Source organism: Artibeus jamaicensis, unplaced genomic scaffold, assembly GCF_021234435.1.
Source record: "Artibeus jamaicensis isolate MK-2021 breed Jamaican fruit bat unplaced genomic scaffold, CSHL_Jam_final contig_60, whole genome shotgun sequence".
NCBI classification, from domain to species: Eukaryota; Metazoa; Chordata; class Mammalia; order Chiroptera; family Phyllostomidae; genus Artibeus; species Artibeus jamaicensis.
The window spans coordinates 3771008-3786370 of NW_026521900.1; the positions used below are offsets into that span (position 1 = coordinate 3771008).

A 15363-nucleotide genomic window follows, 5' to 3' on the forward strand; every position below is an offset into this window, starting at 1 on the left:
TTGTGTGTGAGCAGTTCTACTCAATGTTATCACATGCATAGCTTTGTGTAACCACTACGATCAAGATAACGAACTCTGCCACTACCACAAGGCTCCCCCAGGTTATCTCTTTACGGCCATATCCAGTCACTTCACCTCCCCCATCCCTAATCCCTGGCAATACTGTACTGTTCTCCATCTCTAGAACTGTTATTCCACAAATGTTGAATACATGGAATCAAATGGTATGTATCCTTTTGAGATTGGCTTTTTCCCCCATTCAACAAAATCCCCTGAAGCTTCGTCCATGTTGTTATGTGTGTCACTATGTCTTACTCAGCTCAGGCTGCTATAACAAAATACTAAGGGCTGGGTGGTTTAAACAACAGACATTTAGTTCTCACAGTTCTAGAGTCTGGAAGTCCAAGATCAAGGTTCTGCTAGAATTGGTTCTTGGTGACAGCCATTTTACTGCCTTGAGTGGTCAGGGGAAACGAGAAACAAGGAGCTCCGGTGTCTCTTCCTTTTCTTAAGGACACTAATGCCATCATGAGGATCCCACCCTCATAACCACAGCTAAACCTGATCACCTCCCAAAGGCCCCACCTCCAAATACCATTTCATTGGGGATTAGGCTTTAACATAAGAGCTTTGGAGGGGACACAAACATTGAGTCCATAAGTATGATAGTTCATTTCTTTTTATTGTTGAGTCATATTCCATGGTATGGTTGTACCACAATTTAACCATCACCCACTGAAGTATATTTGAGCAGTTCTAAGTCCTTGGCTATTACAAATAAACTGCTATGAACATTTGTATAGAAGTTTCTGTGTGAAAATAAGTTTTCATTTGTCTGGGTTAAATGAGCACAAGAGCTGGGTCATATAATTAACTTTATTTTTATTTTTTTAAGAGTTTATTTATTTTTAGAGAGAGGGGAAGGGAGAGAGACAGAGATGGAGAGAAACACCAATGTGTGGTTGCCTCTCATGTGCCCCAGCCGGGGACTTGGCCTACAACCCAGGCACATGCCCTGACTGGGAATCGAACCAGTGAGTTTTTGGTTCACGGGACAGTGCTAAGCCCACTGAGCTACACCAGCCAGGACACTAAATCCATTTTTAGTTTTAAAGGGACCTGTCAAACTGTTTTCCAGAGTGGCTGCATCATTTTATGTTCCTACCAGCAAGGTATGAATGATCCAGTTTCTGTGCATGTTGTCCAGCATTTGGTATTACTACTATTTTTATTTTAACCATTCTGATAGGGCTGTGGTGATAATATAATTGTGGTTTTAATCTGCATTTCCCTGATGGCTAATCACATTGAACATCTTTTCATGTGCTTATTTGCCACCTGTATATCCTCTTCATTGAAATATCTGTTCATGTCTTTTGCCCATTTTCTAATTGGATTGTTTATTACTGTTGAGTTTTGAGAGTTCTTTATTTATTCTCGATATAAGTCCTTTGTCAAATATGTGGTTTGCAAATATTTCCCCCAGTCTTTAACTTGCCTTGTCATCTTTTTTAACTTTATTTTTTAATTATACTTGACCTGCAGCATTATATTACTTTCAGGTATATAACATGGTGACTTGAGATTTCTATACCTTATAAAGTGATCACCACAATAAATGTAGCACCCATCTGGCACCATACATAATTTTTATAATATTATTGACTAAATTCCCTGTGCTGTACTTTACATCCCTGTAGATGTTTTTATAACTGGCGATTTGAACTCCTTAATCTCTCTTTTCATATTCTGAACAGGGTCTTTGGCAGACTAAAGTTTAAAATTTTGATGTGGTCTCATTTAAAATTAAAAAAAAATAATAGTGATCTCCTGGCCTGCCTTACCCTGCATTGCATGCACATATTTCATCCATCTCTCTGTCCACCCAGCAGATGTTTATCCAGTACCTACTATGTTCCAGGTATAGTAGCTGGTACTAGTCATCTGAAAAGGAATAAAATACGGTTGCCTTCAAGTATTCACTCTAGTGGGGCCAGGGACACGGAGCACATGCCGTCCCTCAGAGTGTGGTACAGGAGGTAAAGCAGGCTGTGGGAGCCCACGGCTGAGCACCTCCTCCAGCCAGGAGAGGTGGGGAAGGCCGCTCCTTGCTTGTCTCTTTCACACAACTTCTGAGGGACTGCCAGTGATGGACCAGTTGACATCCTAGTATTATTCTAGCTACACAGGTCATACTGCATTGTGTAAAAATATATCCATACGTTCTTTTTTATCAAAATTACCACTGGTTCATTTTCTAGAATATTCTTCCCACATTTCGAAATGGCTAATATCAAAATAGTGGTCCTGTGAGATTAACAGACAATTCACCCCCAATGTGATCATTTTCAAAATAAAATGCCACCCGTCAGTTCAACAGGTGGTTTTCACTATGAAGTACAGGTACCAAGGAAAGGTGTAGCTGGGTCTTGTTGTATAACAGTCCTTGGTCCTAATATAGCAACGTTCATCTGAGAAGCTGAAAGGACTTGACTCACATGACAAGCTGCCTCATTTTGCATGACTCTAAGGAAGGCAAGATGAGATTTATTATGCAATGGCCTATATTCCAAGTAGAATATGATGTTCCCTACCTAGGTAACTAGAAAAGTATGTCCAGTGACACATTTGGGAGGAACCTAGAGATTTGTAAGTTAGAAGAGAGGATTGAACCGTTGGTTTAAGCCATAGTTCTCCTCCAAGAAATTTTTTAAAAATATATTTTATTGATTATGCCATTACAGTTGCTCTATTTCCCCCCTTCATTCCCCTCCACCCTGCACACCCCTCCCCAACCATTCCCCCTTTAGTTCATGAACACGTGTCTCAAGCTCTTTAGATACTATATTTCCCCTACTATTCTTGCCCTCCACCTAACTATTTTCTACCTACCATCTATGCAACTTATTTTCTGTACCTTCTCCCCCCTTTTCCTTCTCCCACTCCCCTGTTGCTAACCCTTCATGTGATCTCCATTTCTATGGTTCTGCTCCTGATCTAGCTGTCCTCTCAATTTGCTTTTGTTTTAGGTGTGGTTGTTGATAACTGTGAGTTTGCTGTCCTTTCACTGTTCATCTTTTTTATCTTCTTTTTCTTAGGTAAGTCCCTTTAACATTTCATATAATAAGGGCTTGGTGATGATGAACTTGAATTTGATCTTATCTGAGAAGCACTTTATCTGTCCTTCCATTTCCTCCAAGAATTTTTAAAAGCATAAGGTCTGATCTTGCTTATACAGGACTGACCGAATTATCATCACAACAAGTACTCAAGGCTCAAAGCCTGAGAATACTTTTTGTTATCATGTCTAAGCAGTAGCTCATCCTGTCATTTCCCTCTGGGTGGTGGCCCCCCATCCCTAATAATCTCTCTTCCTCCCTATCCTTACTGCAGTTTGGTCCGGGAACACTTGACATCCAGCTGCCCAGCAACCTCTCTCTGCACCAAATTGCCTTGTACACAGCTGCTATAAACTACATGTTTGTGCCCCACCCCCAAATTCATCTGCTGACGCCTACTCCGTGATGTGATGGCATTAGGAGGTGGGACCTCTGGGAGGCGATTCAGTCTTGAGGGTGATCCCTTATAAAACAGACATCAGAGAGCTCCCTTGCCTCTTCTGCCTTGTGAGGACACAGTGAGAAGGTGTTACCTATGAACCAGGAAGTAAGCCCTTGCTGGACATTGAATCTGCCAGCACCATGATGTTGCACTTTTAAGCTACAGAACTGTGAGAACTAAATGTCTATTGTTTATAAGCCACTCGGCCTATTCTGTTCTAGCAGCCTGAGCTAAGACAGCAAGAAAGTTATATTTATTTACCAAATTCAACATTTCCTCCTGTCATTCTGCTGCTTAGAAATCTTTAGTCGCTCTCCACTGCTGACAAAATAAAGTCCAAATGCTTCATTCTCAACCATCAGCCCTAATCTGCCTTTCCAACCTACTTTTTCATCTCCCACTTGTTTTCTAAACACACACTTAAACACCACAGTTTCAGATGGTCAGCTCCATGATGGGATGTCAGGGACTGGCATCATTCTCATTCACCACTGTATTCCATGCTTTGTGGGTTTTGTTGAATGGCCCATTGTCCCCTCCAGCCATTGTTTCCAAACTCACCATTTCCAAAGACTCCTAGGCTACTCCTATCCCTACATGCTCCCCACCCCTGCAAAGTTTCTACATACTAGGTATCTTCTCCCTCATCCCCACAACCAGAAAGAGCTTTTCTCCTCCTCTCTGATTATCTGAATCCCTTCTAGGTCTCCAGGTTTGATTCAAAGCATCCATAACTTTCAAGTACACCATGGTATCTACCTCCTTAGAAGAGTCCCTGCACTTTTGGTACCCCTCGTTTATTCACTCCACATTTACTAAGATGATCAAGACCCTGCAGTAGAGGAGCTCACAGCCCAGTTGGCATTTACCACCTATTATAGCCTCATGTTGGGTGGGTGATGTCGCAGGCCATGTTTTAAGCTTATTTGTATCCCTACCTGCAGGCCTTAGCATGATGTTCAATAAACATCTTTTTGCCCTGGCTGGTGTGGCTCAGTGGATTGAGCATTGGAGTGTGAACCAAAGGGTCTTGGGTTCGATTCTCAGTCAGGGCACATGCCTAGGTTGCAAGCCAATGATTCTCTTTCCCTGTCTTTTTCTTTCCCTTACCCTCTCTGTAAAAATAAATAAATAAAAATATTTAAAAAAATCTTTTGAATGACTAAAATGATACTTTGATTTGATTTGATATTTTCCCTTCTGTAGTTTTCTTCCTTCACCCAGTCAAAATCATTTTCTATCACCTACACCTGCTACTTACAGGATGGCGCTCATGATCTTAATTTTATCAATGAGGAAACGGAAGCACAAAATGGTAAAAATCACGTGTCTCAGACTGCAAATGAGTCATTATTGCTTCATTCAAAACTGAGGTTGAACAGTTTTGGAACCAAAGACAGTTCTGTTTCCATAGTGCTGGTATTTAGATACATTAGATGCAGAGTACAAATTGTGCCCCATGGCACATACATACAGACTTCATCAACACCACAAAGAGGAACATGTGTATGTTTAAAGTCATAGTTTGGCTTTGCAGAATGATTAATATTTTGGTATTCACCATCGAGTTGTATGAAAGGTAACACACGGTAGATTCAAAGACATTCCAGAGAGAAAAGAGTGGGTGGCAGTCAGTGAGCAGCAACATCTTTCCTTTCATAGAACAATTCTTGTGGAAGAAATGGCAGTGCTGCCTTTTTCTATTTTCAGCATAAAGTAACACTGAACTAATTGTTATTCAAGTGGAGGTGTAAAGCCACAAACCTTCATTTAATCTGCAAGTTTTGCAAAACAGCAAATAACATACAGTAGAGGATACAAATGGGTGGTCCGCTGGCATAATTTGAACTCCCATAAAGGGTTTCCTAATTTTTGAAGTTAATTTGGAACACATATAAAAGAATATTTATAACCTTTCTATGAGGTAAGGAGAATCAGGAAAAACAAGCCCGACATGTACTCATCAACCCAGCTTAACAAATAGAACAATCGCCATAGCCCTGAAGCCTTCATATACAACATGAAATAATCTGAATGAGCAGCCAACAGTTAAAAATCGTGACATTGAATACAGAAACCCGGCCTCTCTTTAAAAACCTGGCACGACTAGTTCTGTATTCCTATAGGGAAATAATGAGTTGGGTTGCCCCTCCAGTTCACCACATCCCATGTGTCTTTGTCTACATAGTTGTCTTTGTTCATCCACATGACCTGTCTGATCCCAAGGCATCTGAGTTCATAATCCCTGGCAAGTGTTTTCTTTTGGGCTTAGCTTTCTCTCCTTTGACACTGTTCAAGCTCTCCATTCCCAGTTCTCCTGCCTCTCCTTTGGGGAGGCTCTTTTCTGGATAGAGCAGGACCTTTAAAGAGGTACTAGGCTCCACGGACACGTGCATATGAGAAGGAAATGCCCTCTGTAGATGTGTACCCGCACATGAAACTGACCTGTGCACGATTGCATAGGATACAAGAGAGTTAGCGATGGTGTCCCTGATCTGGGTAGAGTTGCACCTGGCTTGGTGGTGTTTGTCTCATATCAGCCAGGGACAAAGTAACTCCTTGTTTATCCCAGGTTAGCTTTTGGTCTGTGCCCATGCCTGGTTCATGCCTTGGACACATGGATTTAAAAAAAAAGAGAGAAAGAGAGAGAGTGTTAGCAATGGGAATGGAAAAAGGGTTGCAGGAGCCCAGCAGGGAGAAACCGTGTTAGTTAGGATTCCCTAGAGGAACACAACTAATAGGATGCTTGTCTGTCTGTCTGTCTGTCTATCTATCTATCTATCTATCTATCTATCTATCTATCTATCTATCTGATTAATTTTAAGCTATTGGCTCATGTCATTTTGGGTACTGGTAAGTCTGAAATCTGAAGTATAGACTGACAAGTTAGAGAGACACAGGGAAGAGCTGATGCTACAGCTTGAGTCCAGAGGTCTTCTGCCAGCAGAAATCCTTCTTCCTCAGGGGACTTCAGTCTTTGTCTCTTAGCAGGCGTGTCCAAACTTTCAGCGACTCTGGGCTACACTGGAAGAAGAAGAGTTCTCTCAGGCCACACATTAAATACATTGTGACAGGTAATCAGAAACAAACTTCACAATGTTTTAAGTAGATTTATGCTTTTGTGTTGGGCCACATTCATAGCCATCCTGAGTAGTATGCAGCCCGTGGGCTGCAGGTTGGACACGCCTGTAAGGCCTGCATCTGGTTGGATGTGACCCCCCCCCACTATGGATGCTCTTCTGCTTTATTTAGTTTATTGACTGAAATATTAATCTCATCTGAAAAATACCTTCACACCATCTAATCGAGGTTTGACCAAATATTTGGGTAGCATGGCATAGCCAGGTTGACACTTTAAAATAAAAGATCACAGGCTGCATGAATGTGTGCATGGGTGTGCATGTGAAGGTTGAGGTGAGAATTTGAGAGAAAGACACACAGGGGAAGGACATTTTGTGTAAAGCGAACCTTGTGAACAAAGGAACAGAGGTGGGGCAATCTGAGTGTGTTTAGAGTAGAGCAATGCAGCAGAGGAGCAAAAATTGCCAGGATGTTGCTGGGGGTCCTGGCAGGGGGCAAGAGGGGTCGGGAATGGTGGGAGACAGGAGAAAATGTAATTGGAAAGCTCTATGGGAGCACAATCAGGAATCGCCTTGAATGCAATGGAAGGTTTTTGAACAAGGAAGCGGCACAACAAGATTGTTTTAAGAAGAAAACTCGCCCTTGCTGATGTGCTTCAGTGGGTTGGGCCCTGGACCTCAGAGGAGGTGAAGAAGCACAAGAAGGCAGTGCTCTCCTGCCTAAGTGAAGACAAGAACATCTGCATGAAGGAGGGCAAGCAGATCCTGGTAGGTGATGTGGGCCAGAGGGTGCACGACCCCTCTACCACCTTTGTCAAGACACTGGCAGACAAAGACTGCCATTATGCCCTCTATGACGCAAACTATGAGACCGAGGAGAGCAAGAAGGAGGACCTGGGTGTTTATCTTCTGGGTCTCTGAGTCTGCAATCCTTACAAGCAAATTGATCTATGCCAGCTCTAAGGATGCCATCAAGAAGAAGCTGATAGGGATCAAGCGTGAATTACAAGCAAACTGCTACGGGGTTAAGGACCGCTGCACTCTGGCAGAGAACCTGGAGGGCAAGCCTTTCTGAGACTCCTCCAGCCTCTTGCCTGGAGCATTTGGCAGCTGGAGACCTGCCTGTGGGGGTTGCAGGCTGCCTGCTTCCTGCCAGACAGCAGGGGCTGAGGGAATCCCAGCAGGGGGAGGGCAATCGCCTTACCCAGTTGCCAAACGCCTCCCAACCACTGGACCTTCCTCCTCCCTTCGCCCCTGATGGTTCTGGCCTTCTCCAGCCGCTTTTGATCTTCTGATTCCTCTTGGCTTGAAGCAGACCAAGTCCCCTCCAGGCACCTCAATTTGGGAGGGGCCTGTATTTTTTTAATGACACCCGAACTCCCCACCTGTTCCTCTGCTTTCCCTCTGCTGCCAGCTTCTAACCGCAATACTGACTCTGTGCTTGTCTGCTTAGTTCTGTGTAGAAATGGAATGTTGTGGAGATGACCCCTCCCCATGCCACCTGGTCGTGGTCACTTGTGAAAGCAGGACCAGTAAGGGAACTTCAATTAAAACACACACACACGCACACACACACACACACACACACACACACACAAATCTCACTTAAAAAATGCAGTAATCACCAAGAATAAAAATGTAAGTGTATGTGCCAGTGAAAAATCCTTTTTCTGAAAGTTATAAAATGTTTTCATAAATTTGCCGATCTAAAGAATGCTAATTGCTTACTTTTAGTTGTCACAAAAACCTGAAAATTCTAAGTACGTTGGGGAAAAGATATAGTTTTGTTAATAAAAGGTGTAAATTCTGGAATTGAAACAGGTTTGGTTATTTCTCGGTGAGTTAACAGGGCAAACTAGCCCTGGCTAGTGTGGCTCAATGGCTTGAATGCTGGCCTTGCAGACTCAGAAGTTGCTGGTTGATTCCCAGCTGAAGCACATGCCTGGGTTGAGGGCCAGGCCCCCAATTGGGGGAGTGTGAGAGGCAACCTGTTGATATTTCTCTCTCGCATATCAATGTTTCTCTCCCTTTCTCCCTCCTTTCCCCTTTCTCTAAAAATAAATAAAATATTTTTTTTAAAAAGGGGGCAAACTAAAGGGGACTAGGAAAGTTGCAGAGGGTCTGTGTAACTCAAAGAGGGTTCCCCCAAGTCAAAGAGGGTGTATGCACATTAAAGGATTATGTTAAGAGAAGGAGCAAAAAGAGAAGAAATTGAGGAAGTGGAAAAAAGGTGACAAAGGATACAGGAAAGAGATATACACATTACATACACATTACAGGAAGAAGGGACATTTGGAGTATGAAACTCAAGAAGGGAAAGGGAAATGGGCGAAAAAGAAATAAGAAAGAAAAAGAAAGGCACATAGATAGATGGCAAAGCAAAGTGATAATTTTAATGACAAATGAAAAAGCCAAAGGCTCCCTTTGATTTTCCAAGACCAATGGCTATTTCCCAACAAAAACCCCAGGTACAATAGACAGTGAGGAACAAATTAATTGATTTCTGATATACTTTCATTTGTAATTTTAATTGTTATCTTAAAATGTTGTTACAAATAAGCAAATTTCATTGTTAATTGCCTAGTAATAAGATCTACAATCATATTATTTAAAGTATTTTTTTGTCATTTAGAGACGGTCATTATTTTACTCTGATGCATTTGCAAAAATGTTACATCTCCTGACTTATTCTAAAGAATGAGTTTCTAAGAATTTTCAGGTTATACCTTTCAAATAGATGGGGATTTGTGAGCTCTAGGGAATGACTGAATATATAGAGATACTGGTGGATAATGGGGACAAACAGGAATTGATTATGGGGCTGAATGAACTGAGAATAATTATTGTTCTTGTGACTTCATTAAAAATACTGCTAATTTTTAAAAACTTGTTTGTTTTCTTAGAGCAAATTGTAAAAATATTGAAGCATTTATATTGTTCTCCCTACTTTATCCCTCCAGAATTTGAAGCTCTTAAGGAGTGAATATTATTATTTTCATGGCAATATGTTTATTTGCATGGATTCGATATGGAATCTGATTTCTTCCAGTTTCCAATTGTGGGTTTATTCACCAAGACTTTCACTGGAATATTATGTCTGAAGGAGACATGCTTAAACTCTGGATGTCAGCAAAAAGCTTTAAGGAATGAAGATTGAACTTGGAGCTGGTAACAGCTCCTTGGAGAAATAGCCTGATACCTTGCTTATTCAAATGGTTTACAGCAGTCTTTACAGGTAAGGAGTAAAGGTTGCTTTCCCGGGAGATGGCAAGGAAAGAACTTCAAGACATTTTGGGGACCTCTAGAATTTGAGTTTACCCAAACTTACAGATACTGCAGGTAAAGCATGATGGCAAATATCATGCTTGGCTTTTTTTTTTTTTGCCCTGAGAGGCTAATTAAAGCTCAATCTAAAAATTCCTTGTAACATTCCACCAAAGTATATTTAGGAAAGCCCGTGTGATTAATTGCTATTCTTGTTGTGTTCATGCAAATAATCAGGCCAAATTAAAACTGGACTGAATGCTGTAAATGAATTGGTCTTGATTTGGCTCTTTGATAAGAATGAGGGTGACTTGTAGGAGAAAAATTTTGTCTCAATAAAATATATAATGCACAATTATGGAAATAGACTCTCGGTTAGCTCATTGTAAAATTTTATTTTTCACTTGTGAACTAGACTGGATCTTGAATTTTTCTAATTCTCTAAAATGTTTCGGCTACAACTACCTAACTTCCATAGAAATGTAAGGAAAATTGACAGTGGGGATTTTTAACAGTAGGAAACTGTGGGAAATCGGAGCCCACCCCACCATTCTCTTGACATTGTTTCTCTAAGTGCAGACTCTGACTAATATGTAGCTTGTAGATGAACAGCGTGTTTGTGTAAGAATCCTAGGAAGTAACTTCAAAAGATACAGACATCAGATCTTCAGGCATTCCAGCTCCAGGGGATTTGCTGACATTCCACGGTGGTGCCAGGATGACCTGAAGCTGAGATGAGGTGAATCCGGCACGACTAAACCAGGATGATACACAGGGTACCAGCACCATCCTTATCAGCATGAACTGTTCTGGTCTGCTCGCAGAGAACTTTTCAACTCTTCCCTTAATCTCTTTGTTCTGTTCCCCTCTCTCTTCTTAAAAAACCCCTACGTCCACTGAGAGGGGGAGATGGACTTTGAGACAGGAGTCCCCCATCTTCCAGGAGAGGGGCTTTGAGACATGAGTTCCCCATCTTCCTGGTGGCTGGCACCTGAGAATAAGCCACTTTCCTTCACATCAGCACCGGCCTATCAAGTATTGGCTTTCCTTGCGGCAGGCAGCCAGACCTGCTTTTGGTTACAGTTTTACTTTTATCTTGGGTCTGTTTGGCTTTTAATGTTTTTTTTGTTGTTGTTATTTGTTCCCCCGACTTCATCTGTCCTTGGGTTTGGCTGGCACAAATGGCATTTACTGGGTGTCTGTTTTCTATTTTCCCAGACCAGAGATTTAAGCTATGTATTTATTCTCTGGTTAGGGAGGAGAGGAATAAACCATTTGCTCTTCAGTGTCCTTGGTTGAGGAAGATAAGGTCTTGTGATTCACTAGTTGGCTGTAAGTTGTCCAAATTGTTTGGCCGTGTTTAATTTTCTTGTCTTAGTTTCCTCATTCCACTTGCCCAGGTATTTTCCCAGCTTCTTACTATCCTATCACAATAACATTAGGATGGTCAACACGAAGGGAGAATTTGCAGAAGGTCCAGGGTTCTACTGAAATACACAATTTTGCATTTGTTACTAGACACCCCTGGGTTAGACAGTAGGATTCTGATTCCAATTACAATGTGTATTTTTCCCCACACCACCAAGAAATTCTCTGACACCAGCTAGATGTTCTGCCATTTAACCCAATTCTCACACTACCTGCTGATAGCATTGATTCCACAAGTTAAGGGCTCAGTCCCACAAGAGTACTCCCATCCCCCACTTCAGATACCAGCAGCAAATCCAGATTATCACCTGTGCTTCTGATCAATTAGCTGTAGATTGGAGGTTCCAAAGACCCCTACCTTTGGTTACATTAATTTGTTAGAGCAGCTCACAGAAGTCAGAGAAACATTTACTTACTAGATCACTGGTTTATTATAAAAGGATAAAACTTGTAAATAGCTAGATGGAAGCAATGCGTAGGGCAAGGTGTGGGGAAAGGGCACGAGCTTCCATGCCTTCTCTAGGAGCGCCAGTTTTGGGGTTTTTTATGGAGGCTTCATTACATAGGCTTGATTAACTCATTGCCCATTGATGACTGAAATCAATCTCCAGCCCCTCTTCCCTCCCTCCCCAGAGGCGGGGGTGGAGTGGTACTGAAAGTTGCAACTCTGATCACACAATTGGCTCCACTGGCAACCAGCCCCCATCCTGGAGTACTCTGCAAAAGTCAGTCATTAACATAACAAAAGACCGTTACCATTCTCTACACAGGAAATACCAAGGGTTTTAGGAGTTCTGTGTCGGGAACTCGTGGAAGACCAAATATATATATATATTTTTTAGTATGTATCACAAAATCACAGACAGTTATAGCAGATGTCTTTAAAAAATTAAAATTGAAACTTTGAAAAGCTTTTGCAGCTCAGGCCCAGCATGCAAATGTGGAATGTGGGGTGGGGGTGGGGTGGTGCAGAAAAGAGAAGAAAAGAAATATTGAAAAGGTTTAAAAACTTAAAAAATGATTAAACCTAATAAACCTTTGTAGTACACTGACACCAATAATCACTAAGTAGGTAGGTGTTGGGGAAAGAGCGAATTAGTTTGACAAAGCTTAGAGTATGTAATTCTAACACAGGACTGTACTTAGGTCTATCTGCGAGTTTATAGCCAAGCTTCACGTTCTACATCACTTGAGAGACAAACTGCTAAAAGTGCGCCTATTACCTAAGACGCAGCATGGAATCTTGAGGGCATGTGGACCCCCTTTGCTGTAATTCCAAGACTCCTTTCTTCTGTCCCAAGGCAAGGCAGCCTTCCTGCACACTCCCCCTCCCAACCCCTACCCGGACCTCGACCCAAGGCTTCCCTATTGTTTATTCTTTGTTCTATGCACCCATTTTGCACGAATGAAGGCAGAAATGCACTGGATTTTTCTGTCTGAAAAATATTCTCAAGTACTGTTAGTGGTAGAGAAGATGCTCTCCGATATTATTTTGATTCTAGTCTTGCCATTGTGTGTGGGAGGAAAGTAGATTCCAAGCCAGATCTGCTATTTAGGAGTATAATAATTTCCTGAAACATCCTTGGTTTTGTATATACGAGCTCTCACCCTTGGTTAATAAGGGTGTACAGCAATATCCTAGAGTCTAAGACTCCTTTTTTCTCTTTAGAACTTTTATCAGCCGTCATAACAATATTCTCCTAATTACTCTAAATTACCTGGAATTGGTAGGAAATCTGCTGTATCTGAAGCCCCAAACAAACAAACAAAAAACCCAAAAGGCTATTACACTTTCACACATGAAAGGAGACACAATAGGCAACTGCTTTTACTTCCACACCTATAATTAACCTCTGATTACAGGGAGTTCCGCCCTTCTTGAACTTTATTCCCCATCCACCCTAAAGAAGGGAAGTGTGGGTTAGTTGGACTCAGGAGGCCTTCCCACTGGGCCTTGCAGAGAAACTGGCTGGCTATCAGGAAGTTCACAAAAGGCTCCGAGATTTCTATCTTTTCGAATGCCTTTTACTACTGCTTTTCTTTTAGCTGCAAAATCATCTCGTTATCTTTCTGCATGGTTTTAGGTTACTCAGGCACATTATTTATTTGTACCACAATAATGTGATTTCAATCTATCTCAGTCGCAGACAGTGGTGATTAAATTTGCTTCAAGTCACCTCTGGAAGCAAAATAATAGATCTAGACCCCTTAGTATGCCCACATCACAGCTTGCAAAAGGTGGGCATTTGCATTATTCACCCATCATCAAACATCTATTGGGCATCTTTTGCCACACCTTGCACCATCCTGGGGTATAAATTTCCTCTCCTTTGTGGGCTTATACACAACTGCAGTATAACATGGTGTTATGGTGGCGACTTGAACGGTGGGTGCTGTGGGAGCCCAGTGCCAGAGCAACCTACTCTGCTGGGGGAGTTGGGATGATGGGGAGAAAAGTGGATACGTACATGTATCCACCGTGTACTAAGCTCTCACTCAAAGCACTTTCAAGAATGAGCCCTTAAATCCCAACCACCTTTTGAGGCAAAGACTGTTTTAATTCTCACTGTATAGATGATAAGAAAACAGGCATGGAGATGTCAAGTAAGTTGCTCCCAGTCCCATAGGAATCTGAACCGCCAGATCAAGGATCTGCAGTTTCCAGGCTCTTGTCCGCTCAGTTTGCCTTCAGGGATAGGGAATGGGGTGGGGGTGGGGATGGTGCAAACAGTGCAGTTATTTGCTTCAGTATGGGTGCTCAATTTAACAATGCCTGGAAATGTAAGAAAGGGAGCACGCTAAAAGTTTTCCCCATTTAAACTTTTCCTAACATTTTTTAGGTCACTTCAAATACAATTTGCAAATGACTGCCTGGGGATGATGCAAATGAATGCTTAGTGGAAAAGTAGTTTGGAGTGAAAATTGGTTTATTTGGCTACCTCAAGTGCGCACATTCTTTTTCAGAGTGAATGTGTTTGAAGACAAACCTTCCTGTCTTTCCCTGCTTCCTTTCTAACTTAATATCCCAATTATAACATATTGATTAACAAAACACTCATTTCTATAAGCAGGGGTTAGGTGAAAATAGGAAACTGCTGTGTAATTTAATTTTTTTAGGTACTCCCATGGCAGTACCCTGTACACGGGCTCTGCTAAAAAATAAAATAAAGGCCAGAACCAGGGTAGTCAGTACATCCCATTGTTGCTATGTGCTGTTTGAACTGTCAGAACAGCCTTTGAACCTGTTTACCCTGGTCTATGTGAAAAGGAAACTGAAGCAAAACCAAACAAAAATATCTCACCAACATTCCCTGAGAACCCATGAATCTCAGTTGAAAGGGACCTGAATGATCATTAAGCCTCGTGGTTCTCAAAGAGGTATTGTGGTAATCTGTGTATTACTTTTGGTTGTCACAATAACTGGCAAGGGCTACTGGCATTTAGTAGGCAGGGGCCAGGCATACTAGGTAGTCTACAATGCTGGACACTCACTCAAAAACTAGTTCCTCAGAATGAAGACTGTTTTATATATACACACGAAGTATTTTTGCCCACTTTTGATACACACGGACTTCTCCAGGAATGTAACTGCTGTGTTAACTGAAGGAAGATTGTACTGTTTTGTTTCAAACATTACCAAGAGCTCACCATTTTTGGAAGATAGTCACCAATGGTAACACTGCTTGTTCATGGTACTTGAGTTGTGAAAACATACTTTTTCAGTTTGCATTTATAACTACACTGGACAGGTGTCTATCAACAGTTGTTGCATGGCAACATTGACAAATTAAAATATATATTTTTATTATAACCATTCTGCTTTTATTCTACAGTTAGATCATGTTTTCTAAAATTGTGTGTTGTTAGGTTTAGGTTTTATTATCTGTGATTTGTTATTTCAGTATGGTTATTTAGGGTATTACAAAATATTGTCATAAAAAGGAGTTGGGTTTTAACAGGGTTACTTAGTCCAGCCGATATGAGGAAATTGAGACCCAAACCAGTTAAGCAACTTGCCCCAGTACACAAG

The 15363-nt window shown here is 41.6% G+C and overlaps 1 non-coding gene and 1 pseudogene across 1 annotated transcript; both read left to right on the forward strand.

Moving 5' to 3' along the window:
- Nucleotides 1–4825: 4825 nt before the first annotated feature.
- LOC128628212 (cofilin-1-like) lies at nucleotides 4826–7716 on the forward strand (annotated as a pseudogene).
- LOC119064125 (small nucleolar RNA SNORA48) lies at nucleotides 6047–6182 on the forward strand. Its single transcript, XR_005085312.1, has one exon. It is a non-coding gene; the product is annotated as a small nucleolar RNA SNORA48 (small nucleolar RNA).
- Nucleotides 7717–15363: the final 7647 nt, after the last annotated feature.